The following is a 20,679-nucleotide window of genomic DNA, read 5'->3' as shown; positions in this document are numbered from 1 at the left end:
TCCCCTACCTCCACTCCCATTCCCAGGAGCCCCGTCAAAGTTTCATCGTTCGGTTTTTACATAACGTACATGGAATATTGGGCCCGTCGGGATGTTTGAATGTGACCACCATTGTTTAGAGAACAGTACCTTGGAGAAAGAGACACATGGCAAATATGACTCTCTTAAGACATCCTACCTTCTGTGTAAATCGTAATCTGCTTTGATTCAACATAAAATTACATAACTTTGTTTCCAGGCCTATCTCTTTGGTAATTATGTTGAAATGCATAGAATAATGAAACTGTTTGGGATTTTTTTTAATAGTGATTTATACTGATTTTCATGTGCAGTTGTTTTTGTGGTTTTTTTTGGTCAATTTTTCTTTCTTGGCAGGTGCTCTACCGCTTGAACCATGCCTCCAGACCAGTCTCGCAGATTTTTCTGCCCAAGTTGACTTGGAAAAGATCTTCCTGATTTCAGCCACAAATGCTCAGCGATTTGGGGTTTTTTTTTTAAGTGAGGGGAGGGGAGGGGGGGATTCGTTTCAAATCTGTGTTCCTCGTGCCCGGGGCTGGGATTACAGGCGTGCGTTACCATGTCCGACCACTGTTTTCCTTTTGGTGTTCTCTGTCGAGGTTCATTGATTTTCTCACTTTCCCATCTGGGTTGCATTTAGCGACAGATGGGATATTTTCCGCAGAAGTCACCAGAACGCCGGCAGGCGAAGCGAGAGCTCGGCAGCGTCTTGGAAGCACCCTTGCAGGAATCCCGGGTTCTAAGCTCACTGACATGGCCCCCGAACACGGGCTGTGCGTGGAGATGAAGATTTCCCGCCGACCACAGCCCCGGGACTGACGCGTGGGGTGAGTCAGACCTGCCTGCTAGAAAACTCCACTCGCTCAAAGGACGCCATTTGCCCCCACGGAGAAACCACCTTGCGAGCCATGTTCTCCCACGTGGGGCGGAAAAATCGCGAGCGCCGTTAGAAGACCGTGAACTCACAAAGCTGGCTTTGACTGTGGGACACTTAGGTTTCAACCGCAGCGGGGTTCGAGCTTCGTCTGTTGGTTTAACCTGAGGGAAACAACAACAACAATCACAATATTCTTAGGAGAGGAACACAAAGGTACCATGCTTACGCACCGCTGACTTTATACAATCGTATGGATTGAATGAACTCCACAAAATGGAAACGAGCGTTTCGTGGGGTTCCACCCCCCTCCTCATTTTTTGCTGCTTTTGTTTTCTTTTCTCTTTGTCTTATTTGTTGCTTTCTCTGTCTTGAGGGGGAGGTGGAGGCACAGAAATGGGGGGACACAGGGTGAACAAAGGCAGCCGTGGTCCTCACTGGACACGATGTGGAAAATGAACTCGACAACCTGGGGGTGAGGATGGGAGGGGAAGAGAGAGAGAAAGAGAGAGGGAAGGGGGGACACGGTGCAAAAAGAAATGCACTCATGACCTGACTTAGGGAACTGTCACCCCTCTGTCCATCACCTTTATCCTCGCAATTAAAAATTTAGAAACCAACAACAACAAGCATAAATGACCCTTGATTGATAAAGCCACAGCTTGGAACGATAACCAATGAAACAGCCAACCATCTCTCATCGGGGCACGAGTTCGAGTCCAGCCGAGCTGGCTGGCAGCCATGCGGGCAGCGACCCCCCCTAGAGACAGAAGTGGCCAGTGAAATGGGGCGGCTCAGCCCGGGGAGTGACTTGTGTCTGTGGTGTCGGCAGCACCGGTGATGTTGTTAGACATACCGCGCTGCCTTTTATGGCAGGCACCGTGCTAGGCTCCTTCCATCGTCCGCCTTTCCGTGCTCCGCATGGCCATTCACTGGCAAGAATGTGGCTCAGAGTTGACTGATGGCGAGATAGGCCGTGTACAGGAACTGGATCTCAGATAGCCCCGTGTTTCCTCTTTGACGGGGTTGAAGACATTTTTTTCTTCACCCCCCTCACACACTTCCTTCCTGTTCTAACTGCCAGTTCTCAGGAGTCGGAGCTGAGAGGTGGAGGGCAGAGGAGTAGCAGACACAAGAGAAACAGCAGCGAATGTGAGTCCAATTGTGGGGGGCCCGGGTGTAAGGAGCCGGGGAAGGGAGACTTATACAGTAGGCAAAAAAAAAAAAAAAAAGAAGAAGAAGAAGAAGGAGGAGGGGGAAAAAAATCAGCCCTAGGCTATGACCCTCCCGGGAGCTGGAGGAACAAGTCTTCTGTCAGCTGGACCTAAAGATGAAGGGCTAAAGAAGGTGCTAGAATGCTTGTGCAAGGAAGGGCAAGCTGGGCAGAGAATGGCAGCGTTGATCTGGGGGAGGAGGGAAGGGAGAAGTGTTGTGATTCAGGCCTCTGTGAAAGAGAGAGAGAGAGAGAGAGAGAGAGAGAGAGAGAGAGAGAGAGAGAGAGAGAGGTCTGAAGCAAAGATGTGTGCTGGGGTTGGGCCTGGTGGGGCTTCCCTGCAAGATTGGAGCTCCCATGTGGTCAAACTGAGGCACAGAGAGAGACTCAAGACCTACATGGAATTGTGGAACACCTCTGCCCGTGGCGGTGTGTGCTGGGGTGCAGAGGTGTGGTTTCCTGTTTTGAAGCGGGCTGAAGACAGAGAGAGAGAGAGAGAGAGAGAGAGAGAGAGAGAGTACATGGTTCAGAGCTGTCAGGTCTGTCAAAAGGCCCAACCCATTCCCATGAAAGAATTGGCTAAGAGAACTGCAGGGTGTCGCCCTCGCTGGCTGGTGGCAAGATGAACTATCAGAGAGAGGAGAGAGAGAGAGAGAGAGAGAGAGAGAGAGAGAGAGAGAGAGAGAGAGCATGGCGGATGCACTGTGATTTAAGCACGGGTGACACAGTGTCCACCTTTAACAACAACAGCAACAAGGGTGTGCCCACTTCCTGTGGTGGGGTGGGCAAAAGAGAAAATAAAATAGCTGCTCACTGTTTTTTTCCCAAATAATAATAATAATAATAACAAGAATCATCATCGCCTGCCTCAGTGAAAACTGAAAGCAAATGGGAAGAGAGCTGAGTACTTGGGTGAAAAAGACAGGTTCTAGAAGACTCTGAGTGGGCCCAGTGAAGCCTTCCCATTATCCCAGGTGCGGAAGTCTGCTTGAGATAGCACCTTAAAAGTGTTTTCCTCTCTTCTGATTTACTTTTATTCGTTTTCTGTGTATTTGCTTATTTGTGGGGGGTCTCTGAGGCTGCACACCAGGCCTGCCTGCAGTGCGCATGCGGGTGCGGCCTGCCTGCAGTGCGCATGCGGGTGCGGCCTGCCTGCAGTGCGCATGCGGGTGCGCCAGGCTTTCCCTGCAGTGCGCATGCGGGTGCGCCAGGCCTCCTTTCAGTGCGCATGCGGGTGCGCCAGGCTTTCCCTGCAGTGCGCATGCGGGTCCAGCCACGAGGCCCCCGAGGCCCGGTTCCTTCGCAGTGCGCACGCGCGGGTCTGAGCCAGGTTCCGCGCGGGCTGCGCGCGCAGCACGTTGATTCCACGGGCAGATAGGTGAGTGGAGCCTGAGCTCCCACGTCTGGGCGTGGGGCCCGCGGCGGCGTCGCAGGGCTGGGCAGCCTGAGGCGAGCGTGGCGTGAGCAGCCATCCCCCGGAGCCTTCCGGGCAGCGGGAAGTGCGGGTGCTGGAGCCAGGGCAGCCGGAAGTGCGGGTGACTGGGGGTGGGGGTCACGGCAGCAGGAAGTGCGGATGATAGAGCCAATGGAGCAGGACGTGCAGGTGATGGAGGTCAGGACGGCAGGAAGTGCGGGTGACTGGGGGGGGGGTCAAGACAGTAAGAAGTGCGGATGATAGAGCCAATGGAGCAGGACGTGCGGATGACTGGGGGTGGGGGTCACGACAGCAGGAAGTGCGGGTGATAGAGCCATTGGAGCAGGGAGTGGAGGTGATGGAGGTCAGGACAGCAGGAAGTGCGGATGACTGGGGGTGGGGGTCACGGCAGCAGGAAGTGCGGGTGATAGAGCCATTGGAGCAGGGAGTGCAGGTGATGGAGGTCAGGACAGGTCAGGACAGCAGGAAGTACGGATGATGGGGGGGTCAAGACAGTGAGAAGTGGGGATGATAGAGCCAATGGAGCAGGGAGTGCAGGTGATGGAGGTCAGGACAGCAGGAAGTGCGGATGATAGAGCCAATGGAGCAGGACGTGCGGATGACTGGGGGTGGGGGTCACGACAGCAGGAAGTGCGGGTGATAGAGCCATTGGAGCAGGGAGTGGAGGTGATGGAGGTCAGGACAGCAGGAAGTGCGGATGACTGGGGGTGGGGGTCACGGCAGCAGGAAGTGCGGGTGATAGAGCCATTGGAGCAGGGAGTGCAGGTGATGGAGGTCAGGACAGGTCAGGACAGCAGGAAGTACGGATGATGGGGGGGTCAAGACAGTGAGAAGTGGGGATGATAGAGCCAATGGAGCAGGGAGTGCAGGTGATGGAGGTCAGGACAGCAGGAAGTGTGGGTGATAGAGCCAATGGAGCAGGAAGTGAGGATGACTGGGGGGGTCAGGACAGCAGGGAGTGTGGATGCTGGAGCTGGGTCAGCAGGAGGTGCGGATGACTGGTGGGGTCACCACAGTAGGAAGTGCGGATGACAGAGCCAATGGAGCAGGGAGTGCAGATGATGGAGGGCAGGGCAGCAGGAAGTGTGGCTGATAGAGCCAATGGAGCAGGACGTGCAGGTGATGGAGGTCAGGACGGCAGGAAGTGCAGGTGACTGGGGGGGTCAAGACAGTAAGAAGTGCGGATGATAGAGCCAATGCAGCAGGAAGTGGGGATGACGGGGGCAGGGGTCCCGACAGCAGGAAGTGCGGGTGATAGAGCCATTGGAGCAGGAAGTGCAGGTGATGGAGGTCAGGACAGCAGGGAGTGTGGATGCTGGAGCTGGGTCAGCAGGAGGTGTGGATGACTGGTGTGGTCACCACAGTAGGAAGTGCGGATGACAGAGCCAATGGAGCAGGGAATGCAGATGATGGAGGTCAGGGCAGCAGGAAGTGTGGGTGATAGAGCCAATGGAGCAGGGAGTGCAAGTGATGGAGGTCAGGATAGCAGGAAGTACGGATGACTGGGGGGGTGGTCAAGACAGTAAGAAGTGGGGATGGTAGAGCCAATGCAGCAGGAAGTGCAGGTGATGGAGGTCAGGACAGCAGGAAGTGTGGGTGATAGAGCCAGTGGAGCAGGAAGTGTGGATGGTGGGGTTCGGGACACCAGGGAGTGCAGATGCTGGAGCCAGATGGAGCCATGATGGATGTGGAGAGTGGGGTGGGGCAGCAAGAAGTATGTGTGATGGAGCTCAGGCAGCAGGAAGTGCAAGTGATGGAGCCAGAGGAGCAGGAAGTGTGGATGACCAGAGCCAGGGAAGGGAAGGAAGTGTGGATGGTGGATGATGGGTTCAGAGCAGCAGGAAGTGCAGAAGATGGAGCCAGAGCCGCAAGAAATGCAGGTGGCTGGAGAGGGAGCAGGCGGTGGGGGTGATGGGTGATGGAGCCGGGACCAGGGGTGATGGAGCCAGGAGGCCCTGTGGTCTGGCCATCTCTGCCTCGGGGGTTACTTTCCTGCGCGGATAACCGAGCCCCCCTCACTCACCCACAAGGAAGGTGGCCCGGCTCTTGGTGAAACCGTGGGTGCAGGGCTGAGGAATATGAGGAAAAAAAATGAAACAACCCGGAGTGTTCTCTGCTGAGGGGCGGGGCTCCCGCCACCCCATCTTCAGTTCCTCTTCTCTGGTTTCACAAGGTTCTTTCAGCGGGGGGCGGGGGGGCCCAGGAATCTGGCCCCACCATAATTTCACTTGGCAGAGCCCGAAATGGGGACCCAGGGCATTTGAGCAATGCCTACAGCACCCCAAAACCCAGGTCGGAGTTGCACAGAAACCTTCCCCACAACTGCCATGGAAGCCAACTGGGGTGTGTGTAGCTGCTGAACTCCTAATTAGATTTCCAGGATGGCTGGGGAGCTGTCATCCCAGCTACTCAGGAGGCTGACATCTGAGGATCGCGGTTCAAAGCCAGCCTGGGCAGGAAAGTCTATGAGACTCTGATCTCCACTGAACCGCTGTGGCTCAAGTAGTAGAGCGCCCCGGCCCGGCCTTGCGGCCTGCAGTCTGTGGTGTGACCTCTGGCTTGATTCTTTATTCTATTCAGGGAGGTGCGCCTCCCCACCCCCCCCCACCCCCCACCACCGTGGGTCAGTATCATCTGCACCTTCATCGACCCACAACACCCCTGGCCTCTTTAGATTTTTCCAGAAGGTTCCGTCATTTTCCCCTGCTGGCCTTTTGGGGGTTGGAGCTGGGCTGACTCATTCTGTTTTCCCCACCAGGCCCTAGCGACTAGGGTGCGCTGCTTCAGTGAAGTCTCTGAGGCTGAGGCCACGGTTGCCCTAGCAACAGGGACCACCCAGTTTGCTCCGGGCTCTGAAAGAGAAATGGAGCCCTGACAGGTTGCTTTCAGACCGGGTGAAATAGGATTTACCTCTGATGTACAGAGGCAAACCTTCTTTTTCGTCTTTCCTTCCTCTGCTCCTCTCCTGTGGAAATTGCTCTGGGCATCATTTCCAGTCTTTCCCTTCCCCTCTCCATGGTTGATGATTGCCACCTTGAAACTCCAAAACCACAAATGAGCCGGGCAGCCCACACCTGTCCTTCCAGCTACTCTGGAGGCTGAGATCTGAGGATCGCGGTTCAAAGTCAGTCGGGGCCGGAAAGTCCGTGAGACTCTGATCGCCCATGATCCACCAGAAAACCAGAAGTGGAGCTGTCCCTCAAAGTGATAGAGCGCTAGCCTTACGCCAAAGAACTCAGGGACAGCGCTCGGGCCCTGAGTTCAAGTCCCACAACTGACCAAAAATTAAAAAAAAAAAAAACAAAAAACCAACTTACAGATGATTTTGAACAGAACCGACTTGACTCTTGGGAAACTTTCTAGCTTGGAGAGGGGAGAGGATGGATATTCCCTTGGAGATGGGTCACTTTGGACGAATGCAGGTTTCGCCCACAGGCATTGAAAAACCAGGAAAAGAATCTCTTGCACAAATACCTTCCTAACTCGGGTTGCTACCAGCCCTGGGGTAGGAAGTCCCCAGCGAAGAGGACATTCTCTGAACTCTCTGGGTGGGTGGTAGAGTTTGGGGTTTGGGGTGTGTGTGTGTGTGTGTGTGTGTGTGTGTGTGTGGTGTCCTTTACCATGCACTAGAGTGATGGAAAGCTCTCTGCAAGCCCTGGGTCTTGAACCTGTGGGTACTTTGACCAGGTTGTCCTTCCCTGTGTGAACACAAGACATGGAGATGCAGGTGATGGTTAAAAATAATACTAGGGGATGGGGGCAAGGTTCGGGTGGTAGAGCGCCAGGCATTGCGCAGAAACGTCAGATTTGAGTTTGAGTCCCAGTCTCAGACAAAATAATAATAATAATAATAACAACAACAATATACCCCAGGCCCATCCACGAGGGGCCTTAGAGTAACTTAGAGCATAGAACCCTAGAAAGCTGGAGTATCTCATGAGGGAAAGAGGGAAGACTGTTAAACTGGTAGCCGGGTACCGGTGGCTCACGCTTGCAATCCTGTCTCCTCAGGAGGCTGAGATCTGAGGATCGAGGTTCAAGGCCAGCCCCCCACGATTAGCGTCTTCACGCCAATTAACCACCCCAAAACAAAAGCCAGAAGTGGAGCTGTGGCTCAAGGGGTAGAACTCTCATCTTGAGAAGAAAAAAAAAAACAAAACACCAAAACTCAGACAGGGACAGCTTCTGGGTTGTAAGTTCAAGTCCGAGGACTGGCACCTACCAAAGAAAATGGTATTTATCATTTTATGTAGAGGAATTGAAGAATCCGTTGCCGCTTTGTGGCGTGTCAGACGGAGAACCTAATGAATCCATTGGTGGGAAATTAGCCAGAGCTGGGACTCCTGTGTCTCTGGCTTGGCACCGTTCTCCATTCTCTTTCGCTGTCTGTAGACAGCACCTCCGCTGGGGTTGTGCAAATGCCAGGCCAGGCGGTTGTTTCTGTAACCACTGCTGGTGGGCGACTGTTCACCCATGGTTTGGGATTGTGTGTGTGCCGTGTTGTCTCTCTCTGGTGTCTGGCTGACACGTTGCCGTCTGTCTGTCTGTCTGTCTTGCAAGTTTCATTCGATGACTCGGAGGCACTCGTGGCTTGTGAGGAGAAACCCAGGCTGGTTGGAGAAAGTACTGTGATGGATTCTTCTCGTTGTTGTTGGCCATGGGGTTTGAACTTGAGGTCCCAGGTGCCGTCCCTGAGCTCTTTCACTCAAGGCTGGCGCCCTAGCGCTGTGAGCCACAGCTCCACTTCCGGTTTCCTGGTGGTTTATTGGAGAGAAGAGTCTCAGAGACTTTCCTGCCCGGGGCTGGCTTCGAACCGATGATCCTCACGTCTCAGCCTCGTGCTGGGATGACACGCGTGAACCAGGCGTGGGTGACATTCTGCTGTCACGAAGCCCGAGGAGGTTGAGCTAGAGGGAGATGTCTGATGACCGCAGAGGTCGCTGTTCCCATCCAAGGAGATGACCCCCCCCCCATCCCCTGCACATCTGTCTCTCGTAGCTCGAGATGACGGAGAAGGATCCGGAGCCACAGCTGGAGGAGGGCGACGATGAGCTGGACAGCAAGCTCAACTACAAGCCCCCGCCCCAGAAGTCCCTGAAGGAGCTGCAGGAGATGGACAAGGACGACGAGAGCCTCACCAAGTACAAGAAGACCCTGCTGGGGGACCCGCCCCTGGTCGCAGGTGGGGGTCCAAGCCCACCCGGCTGCCATCTTCCCTCCTCTCCCTCCCTCTCCCCTCTGCCCATTGCCGCCATCTTGTCTTCCTTCTCCTCTCCTCTTCCCATCTGTCCACTGTCACCCTCTTCTCTTCCCTTCTCCTCTTCCTCTCTCTCTCTCTCTCTCTCTCTCTCTCTCCTTCCCTCGCACTGGGGATGGGACAAGGCCCGCAGGTGCACGTAACCGCGGTGCAGCCGCTGCGTGGATGTGGGGTGAGACTGTGGAATCTGGGGTGTCACTGGCCTGTGGTGGGGCACAGCCAGGCTGGGCTCCAGGAGGACCTCCGAGTCCAGCTGGACACACGTGTGCGTGTCTCTCTCTCTCTCTGGTGCTCACATTCTCCTTGAATCCCGCAGACCCCACGGTGCCGAACGTGATCGTGACCCAGCTCAGCCTGGTGTGTGACAGCGCGCCGGGCCCCATCACCATGGATCTGACTGGTAAGTGGGGGGCCCCGCGGAGGGGGGGGAGCACCGAGCCGAGTCCCACTTTATTATTATTATTTTTTTGGGGGGGGGCCAGTCCTGGGCTTGGACTCAGGGCCTGAGCACTGTCCCTGGCTTCTTCCCGCTCAAGGCTAGCACTCTGCCACTTGAGCCACAGCGCCGCTTCTGGCCGTTTTCTGTATATGTGGTGCTGGGGAATCGAACCTAGGGCCTCGTGTATCCAAGGCAGGCACTCTTGCCACTAGGCTATATTCCCCAGCCCCTTTATTATTATTTTTTAATCTTTACTATTCCTGCAAGAGAGATCGCAACGCGAGTGCGAAGCATGCTGTAGGTTTCTGGAGTTGTAATTCCCACCCCCCACCCCCACCCCAGTCCTGGGCCTTGAACTCAGGGCCTGAGCACTGTCCCTGGCTTCTTTTTGCTCAAGGCTAGCACTCTACCCCTTGAGCCACAGCACCGCTTCCGGCCTTTTCTATATATATGGTGCTGAGGAATCGAACCCAGGGCTTCCTGCATGCTAGGCGAGCGCTCTACCGCTAGGTCACCTTCCCAGCCCTGGAGTTGTGTTCTTTCTGCCGTCTTCAGCTCTACAGAAAAAATGTATCTATTCTTACGCAAGCATAGCTGAGGTGGGTGAAAAGCCACGCCCAGCTCCCCGAAACGATGCCGGCCGTTAAACATGACTCAAGCCGGGCGCCGGTGGCTCCCGCCTGTCATCCCAGCTACTCAGGAGGCTGAGATCGGAGGACCCCGGTTCAAAGCCAAGCCCCGGGCAGGAAAGTCCCTGAGACTCTTCATCTCCAATGAACCACCAGGAAACACAGAAGTGGAGCTGTGGCTCGAAGTGACGGCCTTGCGCGAGAGAGAGCTCAGGGACAGCGCCCGGTTGGTTGTTCAAGCCCCACAACCGACAAACCAGACAAAAACCCATGATTCACGCTTCCATCTCTGTTTCTCCCTAGGATAAACGTAACCGAAAACCCCCTCCCCTCTCCCTTCTTGTGACTCACGGCGAGGAGAGTCCCAAGATGAGTTTTGGAGACGGTAGGGAGAGATTTGGAAGGCAGATTAAAATGATCGTGATGAGGAGGATGCTGTCGAATTGAAAAAATAAAATTAAAATGAAGCAAAGCAGAAGCGAAAGATGATTCTAGAAGGAGAGCCCGGCAGGGAGGAAGCCCTGGGCTCTGTGACCCTATATGGGTTTTCTCTGCCGAGAGAGAGAGAGAGAGAGAGAGAGAGAGAGAGAGAGAGAGAGAGAGAGAGAGAGAGAGGCGTGAGGCTGAGGAGACACTTCCTGCTCAGCCGCAATCACTGGGGCTTGCACACCTGTGCACACGCGTGCACGCGCACCCAGCCACAGCCCCCCCCCCCCCGCAGTCTAGAATCTCTCTCTCTCTCTCTCTCTCTCTCTCTCTCTCTGTCTCTCCCCCTCCCCCTCCCTCGGGTCTCAGGCCTCTTCTCCAGGGAGGAAATTGTGTAACCCGGAGCAGAGGCAGCTGTCAGCCTGAGGAGATAAAGCGAAGGAAAGCTGCTAGAAGGTTCTACTGATCCTAAGAGAAAGCATCGGCCTCTGACTCACCCTTGCTTAGCTGGGGGCGGGGGGGGGGAACCCAAAAAACATCCAAATTTGGTTTTCTGTCCTGAGAAAGTTTCTGACCTGAATCCCAGATAAGAGCAGCTCATCTGTGAAATAAGGCGGAGACCCAGAACTGTGCAACACACACACCACACACACACACACACACACGTGCCACATTATACAAGATTACTTAGGGACAGTATTGAGGGACAGATCCTGCTTGTTAATGCCTAAAAATGGTGTGTGTGTGTGTGTGTCTCTCTCTCTATATGTGTGTGTGTGTGTGTGTATATATATACATATTGGTCACTTAAGCAATTGTCCTTAGGGAAAATTAATACAATCGTGCAGATGCAAATAGAAGAAAGTCAGAACAAAAATGAGTATTTGGGCTCACCTACTTAGCACGCACGAAGCCCCAGGACAACGAAACTAAAAGGAGTATGTATTTAGAATATTCATTTAAATGTCCAGAGCTTGAACATATCACCTGCTGACCCATCTCGGTAGCTTACCTGTATTTCCTTTCCTTCCTTGAGATTCTTGTCCTAGGTGCGTGTAAATAAATGTTCCATAGAGAGGGTAAAAAGGTCACTCAGTTGATCCTATTATTAGTAGTAGCAGTAGTAGTAGTAGTAGTATTGTATTTAAGTAGTTGTCCAAAGGAGCTGCCATTGAACAAAGAAAACTCCATGAACACAATGCCTTTTGATCCAGGGTCCCCACCCCCCCGCCCTTCCATCCTTCACCCATCTCTTCCCTCTACCCCTGCCTCCACCTTCTTCTTCATCTTGTAGGATCTACATTGGTTAAGGCTATTTTTAAAGTTATTATTGGTGATTAGCAAAGATTTGTCCTCCTAACCTTTATAGTAAAATAAAGGTTGTACATATAACACTATGGTCAAACTCGGGCCGTGTATCTTGTGTGTGATGTGGTGTGTATGTATGTATTCATGTGCTCTGTGTGTGTGTGTGTGTGTGCTAATCTCACACACTCTTTGAACTGAGATAAAGAGAGGCCCAGCCAAGACCTTCCTTCATCTCCTTCTAGAACCAGCTTCTGAGGAGAGTAAACGCTTCCCCAATCTCACTTTTCACAGGAGATCTTCAAGAGCTGAAAAAGCAGATCTTTGTGCTCAAGGAAGGCATCGAGTACAGGGTGAAAATTTGCTTCAAAGTGAGTACCTCGTACCCAGTGCCTTCCCGGGCTTGGATTAAGTCCTCCCTCGCTGTGGCGTTTCCCCTCCCCCCCCCAGCTCTGGGACTCGGGTCCACCTGCCATTAGCCCAGTGGCTGCCATGGGCCCCTCCCCGAACCCCTACACCGGGCCGCTCAGCCGCCGTCCGCGGTTCCGTTGGTGACATTTCTTCCTTTTGCAACACGTTGACGCAAGGGGAAATTATGCATTCGCCCCTTTTGTCCCCATCCAGTATTTCACCTAAAATGTCGGGAAGGTTAGCTATCTAGTGAATGTGTGTGTGTGTGCGTGTGTGTGTGTGAACAAGGAAGGAAGTGAATCAATTGATAGGAAAAAGAAAGAAAGAGAGAAAAGAGGGAAGAAAGAGAGAAAGAGAGAGAGAGAGAAAGAAGAGACCAGATGAACCTCAGCTTTCATTGCTCAATGGAGACATAAATGCTGGGGATAACAGTCATTGCTAAATAACCAGGCGGTTGCAATCCAAGTAGTAGAGTAGGCGATCAAGAAAGAAAGAAAAAAAAATTAAGAAGTAAATTGAGAACCGTAGCCCCGTTGTATAACTACATGATAATTATTATCATACATAATAGTATATAATAGACAATCATATAATATATGATTATACATTATAATATTTCATTATATGCTGCACAATATGTATCACATAATATATTATTTATAACATGTTATGTAATTATGTAATATGTAATACAGTCTATATCAATGTCATATTAACATGTTATATGACATATTATGTATAATAATTATATAGATAAAAGCAATAAACTGATAGCTAGTCATCAGGCCTAAGGGCGGGAGGGAGCCAGGAAAGGTGGATGAATGCATGGATAATATTCAGTACGTGAACATGGAAACCGCCCCCCCTCACTTGAGGGGAGGGGGAGGGGCGGGAGAGATGGAGTGATGTCACTCAAGATGCTTTGCACTTATCAATTGTTAGGGTCTGTAGAGCCCCCCCCCCCCCCCCGCACAACTCCTTACAGGTAACACAAATCAAAAAAAAAAAAAAAAGAAGGAACTAAGTAAGTAAATAAATAAGAGCTCAGGAGGGAAATCGCGGAGAAGAGAGGCCTCTGTCCCCACCAGCAGCCGCAGGGACATGTACTTGGAGGTGTGTTTGTCTTGGCTGTCTCTCCTCCCCCCCCAGGGGGGTTGGCCGCATTCCCGGGGCTCTGAGCCCCACAGGAAGAGCCCATCTTGACCCCTGTGTTTGCACACTGGCCTGCCCTCCCCCCCCCCCCCCGCGGCTGCAGGAAATGATTCAAGATGAGCGGACCGACTTGCTGCACCGCACGCGGGCAGGCCGCAGAACCAGCCCTGCGTGTTGACTCCTTCCACTGGCGCTGAACTTGGGGTCCCTTGGTTTCCTGTCCGATTTGTTTATTACTAGAGCACCTGGTGTGGTGGCGCTGGGGGCGGCCTGATGCCCAAACCTACGCAGAAAGGGGTTGGAAGTCCGCCTAACCCTTCGGCGTTTGCGCCTGCTCATTCTAGAAAGTGAATCTCTTTTTTTAAAAATAATCCATAGGTTGCGATTATCTTTAAGTAGTTGTACGAAGGAACCGTGTATCAACCCCGTGCTTCTTGGCCAATGTCACCCATTAGAAGGTGAATCTAGGCCGGGCACCGGTGGCTCACGCCTGTCATCCCAGCCTCTCAGGAGGCTGAGATCGGAGGACCACGGTTCAAAGCCAGCCCTGGGCAGGAAAGTCCATGAGACTCTCATCTCCAATGAACCACCAGTTTCCAAAGTTGGGGTCCCTGGTGGTCAGAATCACATCCCAGAAGTGGGGAGGCACTGCTCTCCTTGCAGGAGAAAGACCCTCTGTGTGTACCCACATAAAATACCATGCCAGCTTGGAGACACTATGAGAAGCAGCATCTAGATCATTCTAGAAAGTCATGGAAAAGCGATGCAACCCTCTCCCGGTGTCTCTCCACCAAGGGCCACAGGAAAATCTCCATTTGTGACTCCGTCCTCGCCGCCCGCCTTCCTCCCACACCCCCTAACAGGTGTTCCCCCCTCCCCCCATTGCCGTAACTATTCGCACCTTCCCTTTGCCCATCCCGAGTGTGTGTCTAACAAATACTCAGCGGAGGAGCAACGTTCAAGCACTAGACTCTTATCATCAAGTCCTCATCGTGCCCGGCTGCTATTACCTATTTCTTTTATTTAGGTCTTACTTGGGCTTAAATTCTCTTACAGCCTGAGCCATGATCCCAGCCCCTTCCTATTTTTTTTTTTCTCTTTTCTTTCGTCGCCACTCCTGGGGCTTGAATTCAGGGCCTAGGCTCTCTGTTCCTGAGCCTCTTGGTGCTCAAGGCTGGTGCACTACACTTGCCACCTCCAGCTTTTATTATTTCTTTTTTCTGAGTAGTTTATTGGAGATAAGAGGCTCACAGACTTTCCTGCCCACACTGGCTTTGAACCTGGATCCTCGGATCTCAGCCTCCTGAGTAGCTGGGATGAGAGGCGTGAGCCACCACCGGGTCCCATTCCTATTTCTGTATCTCCTCTAGTCACATCTCCTAGCCGGGCCGAGACCCCGCTTAGGGCTTAGAGGAAGCAGCATGGATTTTCGGTATTTCGTTGCGCTCCAGCCGGGAGATGGGAGGTGGAAATGATCGGGCTTCAATTTGATCCCAGTTTCTACCACAAAGCCATTTCTGTCCTAGCTGCTTTTGCCTGCTTTTTACCACAAGTCACAGCCTAGAATTTTCCCTGCTCTGCCACTACCCCCATGCAACGGGACAAAAGGACTCACCAGTAGATTGATCTGAGCATGGCGCTCGACACTCGAAGGGCGTCATGGTTGTCGGGGAGGTTACCCTGGAGCCGTCTCATTTCTCCATATTGCTGGAGAGTCGGCCAAGTCCTCGAGCCGTGACTCAACGTCCGACTTCATTTGTGTGTGTTGACAAGAGTGGGCAGCGTAGGAAATGGCAGACAGCTCAGGTAAAATGAGTCATGGTGGAGAAAAACTGGTAATGGCCGGGCTGTCCCTATTTTTATTCTTGCTTTTAATGGATATTCTTTGAAAGTCTTGGGGAAAGTAGCAAATATCCCAGACCACAGGTCAGACACCCAGGGGGAACCAACCGGATGCAAGGGAATGGCACGCATTATTTACGACAAAGGAGGACTCTGGGTATCTCCCAATGCCTTGCCTGGAGACTCCAATCTCAGTTCACAGGGGCAGCCACCACCGGCTCTCAGACCCGGCTTTCCGTGACTGGCTTTCTCCGTGTTGTTGTTTTTCACACACTTCCATGGCTCACTCCAGAGGTGATGGTTTTCTGTCTGTTGACATCATAGTTCCCATTGGTATTTGTATAACCTTTCCTGTAACAATGACAGGGTTGGGGCTGGGTGGTGCTAAGGAAAGCAAGTTTGCGATGGACTCTGAGGAAGAGAAATAAATAGGGTGAAGAATATTAGGGTTTTAGGGTTTCTTCCCCTTTTTATACTATCACTTAATATTTTATTATACATCTATTTGGTTATCTTTAGTAGTACAAAGGGGGTTCCCCTTTTTCTTTTTTGCCAATCCTGGGGCTTGAACTCAGGGCCTGGGCTCCATCCTTAAGCTTTTTGCTCAAGGCTAGCGCACTATCACAACGCCACTTCTGGCTTTTTCTGTGTCTGTGGTACCAAGGGATCGAACCCAGGGCTTCCTGCATGCCAGGCAAGCGCTCTACCACTAGGCCACCTTCCCCAACATCAGAGGCAGTTTCAATTCACCCTGCCAGTTGGTGAGGACGATACATCTCGATCCGCGTCTCCCCCATCCCCTCCGCACCCTCCATGACATGAGAGATCTCCTGTCCCGGTTTCTGGCTCACCACCGCACAAAATGGCGGCTCGGATGGACTCATTCGTTCTCCCCTCTGCAGAGACAGTTCACCGGCAGGGTCGGCGGGCGACAGGTGGAGAATGGAAGACTTGCTTTCCCTCTCAAATACCTGGGTCCTTTCTACTTGCAGGTGAACAGGGATATTGTGTCGGTCTGAAGTACGTTCAACACACCTACCGCACAGGGATGAAAGGGTAAATGGAGGCACTGATATCACCCTCGGCTGCCACAGTCACTGTGTGTGTGTGTGTGTGTGTGTGTGTGTGTGTGTGTGTGTGTGTGTGTGCGCCAGTCCTGGGGTTTGAACTCAGGGCCTGGGATGCTGTCCCTGAGTGTCTCTCTGCTCAAGGCTGGTGCTCTACCACTTGAGCCACAGCTCCACTTCCCAGCCTTTTTTCTGAGTAGTGGATTGGAGAGAAGAGTCTCACAGGACTTTCCTACTACCCCAGGCTGGCTTTGAACCTCGATCCTCAGATCTCAGCCTCCTGAGCAGCTGGGATGACAGGCGGGAGCCACGGTGCCCGGCTCCTCCATTAGCCTCTTCGCCCTCACGGGGGGGGTTTTCCTTCCCTTGTAGTGGACAAGGCCACGTTCATGGTGGGCAGCTACGGGCCTCGGCCGAGGAGTACGAGTTCCTGACTCCCCCGAGGAGGCCCCCAAGGGCCTGCTGGCGCGGGGCACCTACCACAACAAGTCCTTCTTCACGGACGATGACAAGCAGGACCACCTCACCTGGGACTGGAACCTATCCATCAGGAAGGAATGGAATGAGTGAAGGAGAGAACCGACGGAGGATTGAGCTCATCTGCCCGTTGTAGCCATACCCTCCCTTCCTATGACGCCTGCTGGATCGCCCCCCTCTCCCCCTCCCCATCTCCGGCGCCCCCTGGCCCATCCGTCGTTGACCCCGCCCACTTCCTCCGAACCCCAAGTTACCGCTAGCTCGTCCTTCATTCTCCATCTCATTCCCCATGGGCCCCCTCTTTTACTTTCCTCCAAGCGAGTAGAGGCTAGAAAAATCATCCAGACCCCCACCCCCCTCATTTGTTCCTCCTTCACCTTGGGGTTCCCATCGCTCACCAGAAGTGTTCTGGGCTTGTCTCTGGCCCCGTGAATTCTTGGCACACCCCTCCTCTCCCTCTCCCCCCCCCACCCCCATAGAGACACTTCTTTTGTGTGTGTGGTGGGGGGGGGGGAACATTGTAAACACCAACAGGAGAACTGAGAATAAAGCAACGATAAAGCAACGATCGTATGTCCTGACTGAGACCCTCCTTTCCTCCCTTCAACAAAGATGGCGCCCAAAGGGGTCCCTTTCTTAGGCATTTCCTTGGGGGGGGGAGAGCTTGGATCAGACACGGGGGTTAGAATGTGTCCACAGACTAAGCTAAGTACCCTGGGCAGTAAGTGTTCAGAACACAGTATGGGGGAAAAAACAAGACCTAATGTAATATTTTGACCTTGTGCAGCGTTTTCTTCTTCTTGCTTTTATAGTACTCCATTTCTTTCATTGGTGCTTTATGGTTTCACACACACACACACACACGCACATGCACACGATTTTTATTACTGGCATCGGGGAGGGGGGGTTGTTCATTTTGACATGCTTCAATCAAGTGTCTCTTTCTTTGTCCATCCTCTCCCCCCGCCCCCACCCCCCCAACCATTTTCAATCCAAGCTGTGAGCTCCTGGTTCCAATCATGATTTACCTCTGCATTCCCGCTCCTAAATCAACACCTAGCACCCAGCACCTCACTGGCTCCTTGTTCAATTTAGATAAATGAGACCAGCCTTCTTCAGGTTGCTGTTTACATTCTGAGGCCTTTGATCGGGCCAGGCACCTGCGAAATTCCCACCGAACTGAAAACCCCCACGGCCGAGTTACCAGCAAGTAGCTCTGCCTGGATCCACACCCCAAAACCCACACCCAGAGGCTGAGCAGGCCCCAGTATGGAAACCGGGGAACCCAGATGTGAGTCCAGATGTGGGACTCCTCCTCCTCCTCCTCCTCCTCCTCACCTGCGGCCCGGCCCCTGGGGTCGCCACAGACACTGAAGATTCCACAGGTAAAAGAAAACAGCCTGGGGTGTGGGGGGGGGAGCCCCAGAATTCAACAGGAGAGGTGGGGGGCGGGGGGTGGGGGGCGGGCACAGTGATCCCTTGGGTAATTTTCCATCCAAGCCTAGAAAGTACTGGGTGGTACTGAGTACTGCCCAGCAGAGAGGGGAGAAATCTAACCGCGTGTTCTTGGGAGCAGACGGAGGGCAGGGAGCCTCACATATGTTAGTGAAAATAGTAATGATGACAGTAGGAATAATAATAATGACGTCTTAGCATGGTAACTGCATTCCTCGAAATTACATATATGTATATATATTGGCGTTAGCATGATGAGAAGAGGTGTATGAGATGTTCTCGTATTTAAGGGTGCTTCTTGCCAGCTCAGTACCCCCGAAATCTACATCTTTGGTGTCTCTCTGTCTCTCTGTCTCTGTCTCTGTCCCTCTCTCTCTGTCTATCTCACTCTCTGTATCTGTCTGTCTGTCTGTCTCTGTCTATCTTTGTGTCTGTTTCTGTCTCTGTCTGTCTCTCTCTCTCTGCCTCACTCTTTTTCTGGAGTGCTCTCTCTCCCTCTCTATCTCTATCTCTGTCTCTTTCTGTCTCTCCTCTCTCTGTTTATCTCTGTCTGTGTCTGTCTCTGTCTCTTTCTGTCTCTCCTTTCTCTCTCTGTTTACCTCTGTCTCTTACTGTCTCTCCTCTCTCTGTTTATCTTTCTCTTCTTATTGTCTTTCTTTCGCTCTGTTTATCTCTCTCCCTATCTCTGTCTCTTACTGTCTTTCTTTCTCTGTTTATCTCTGTCTCTCTGTTTCTTACCATCTCTCCTTCTTTTTCTCTCTGTTTATCTCTGTCTCCCTGTCTCTTACTGCCTCTCCTTTCTGTTTATCTCTGTCTCTCTGTTTCTTACTGTCTCTCCTTCTCTCTCTGTTTATCTGTCTCTGTCTCTTTCTGTCTCTCCTTCTCTCTCTGTTTATCTCTGTCTCTGTCTTTCTGTCTCTCCTTTCTCTCTCTGTTTATCTCTGTCTCTGTCTCTTTCTGTCTCTCATTTCTCTGTTTATCTCTGTCTCCCTGTCTCTTTCTGTCTCTCCTTTCTCTCTCTATTTATCTCTGTCTCTTACTGCCTCTCCTTCTCTCTCTGTTTATCTCTGTCTCCCTGTCTCTCTCTGTCTCTCCTTTCTCTCTCTATCTCTGTCTCTCTGTCTCTTTCTGTCTCTCCTTTCTCTCTCTGTTTATCTCTGTCTCCCTGTCTCTTTGTCTCTCCTTTCTCTCTCTGTTTATCTCTGTCTCTGTTTCTTTCTGTCTCTCCTTCTTTCTCTCTCTGTTTATCTCTGTCTCTTTCTGTCTCTCATTTCTCTCTGTTTATCTCTGTCTCTGTCTCTCTGTCTCTTTCTGTCTCTCCTTTCTCTCTCTGTTTATCTCTGTCTCTGTCTCTCCTTTTTCTCTCTGTTTATCTCTGTCTCTGTCTCTCCTTTTTCTCTCTGTTTATCTCTGTCTCTGTCTCTCTGTCTCTTTCTGTCTCTCCTTTCTCTCTCTGTTTATCTGTCTCTGTCTCTCTCTGTCTCTCCCTTCTCTCTCTGTTTATCTCTGTCTCTGTCTCTCCTTTTTCTCTCTGTTTATCTCTGTCTCTCTGTCTCTTTCTGTCTCTCCTTCTCTCTCTGTTTATCTCTGTCTCCCTGTCTCTCTCTGTCTCTCTCCTCTTCCTCTCCCCGTCTCTCTCTGACCCTGTCTGCCTCTCTCTAGAGGACCCCGGTGCCGTGTGGGGCCCCGTGTGGCTGACCGACGTCCAAGCGGCGGTGGACTTTGTCGCGGCGGCGAGGTGACGCTCATTGGCTTCTTCCAGGTGGGTACCCCGTCCCCTGCTCACCATCCTCCCCTGTCCCTCCATCCTCCCTCACCCCGGGTGTGGCCCCCGAGGGAACCGTGACAGTGACCGTGACATCAGATGACATCGCCGTAGGACGGGGGAGAGCCGGCGTCTACTCTCAGCTTGTCCACGAAGGCCTGTGACCTTCCAGAAGGTTCCATGTCTGCATTGCCACCGTGTCTCACACACACACATGCACACACACTGTTTTAAGAGCTCTGGGCTCTCCGGCCACGTCGGGATCTGCAGAAGAAAGCCATGCTCAAACCCCATCACCCTAAGAGCCCCAGTTTCTATTCCTCACGGCACCCGAGAAATAGACCCCAGCGTCCGCCCGGCTTCTGTGAGCTACGTAACTCTCTCTCATGATGGACCACACCTGGCACCTGACCACTGTGACTTGTTTTGTTCTGTCGGTCCCGGGGCTTGAACTCAGGACCTGGGCGCTGTCCCTGATCTGCTTTGCTCAAGGCTGGCGCTCTACCGCTTGAGCCACAGCGCCACTTCCGGTTTCCTGGTGGTTCACGGGAGATGAGAGTCTCACGGAGCTTTCCTGCCCGGGCTGGCTTTGAACCGTGATCCTCAGATCTCAGCCTCCTGAGTAGCTGGGATGACAGGCGTGAGCCACCCACCCAGCTCTCTCCGGAGTAAGGGAGGGAGACATGACACAGTCCCAGGTCCCAGGGGTCAGGGCCCCCCTGGGAAAGGCAGGGTCCAGGCGGAGCCTGCAACCCCGCCCACGGCCACCAGAGGCCAGCACCGAGGCCTCCAAGTGTCCCGTTTGCCAGGCTGATGAGAAAAGAACCCATGTCCAACCAGACGGCGCCCCTGTAAGCCCAGCCACTCAGGAGGCTGAGATCTGAGGACTGGAGCTTGAAACCAGCCTGGGGCGG

The 20,679-nt window shown here is 52.7% G+C and overlaps 1 pseudogene; it reads left to right on the top strand.

The window, feature by feature from the left end:
• Positions 1–1,997: 1,997 nt before the first annotated feature.
• On the top strand, positions 1,998–16,710 carry LOC125345186 (annotated as a pseudogene).
• The last annotated feature ends 3,969 nt before the right edge of the window (positions 16,711–20,679 follow it).

This window comes from Perognathus longimembris, unplaced genomic scaffold, assembly GCF_023159225.1.
Source record: "Perognathus longimembris pacificus isolate PPM17 unplaced genomic scaffold, ASM2315922v1 HiC_scaffold_5382, whole genome shotgun sequence".
NCBI lineage: Eukaryota > Metazoa > Chordata > Mammalia > Rodentia > Heteromyidae > Perognathus > Perognathus longimembris.
This window is presented reverse-complemented; position numbering and strand designations above follow the sequence as displayed.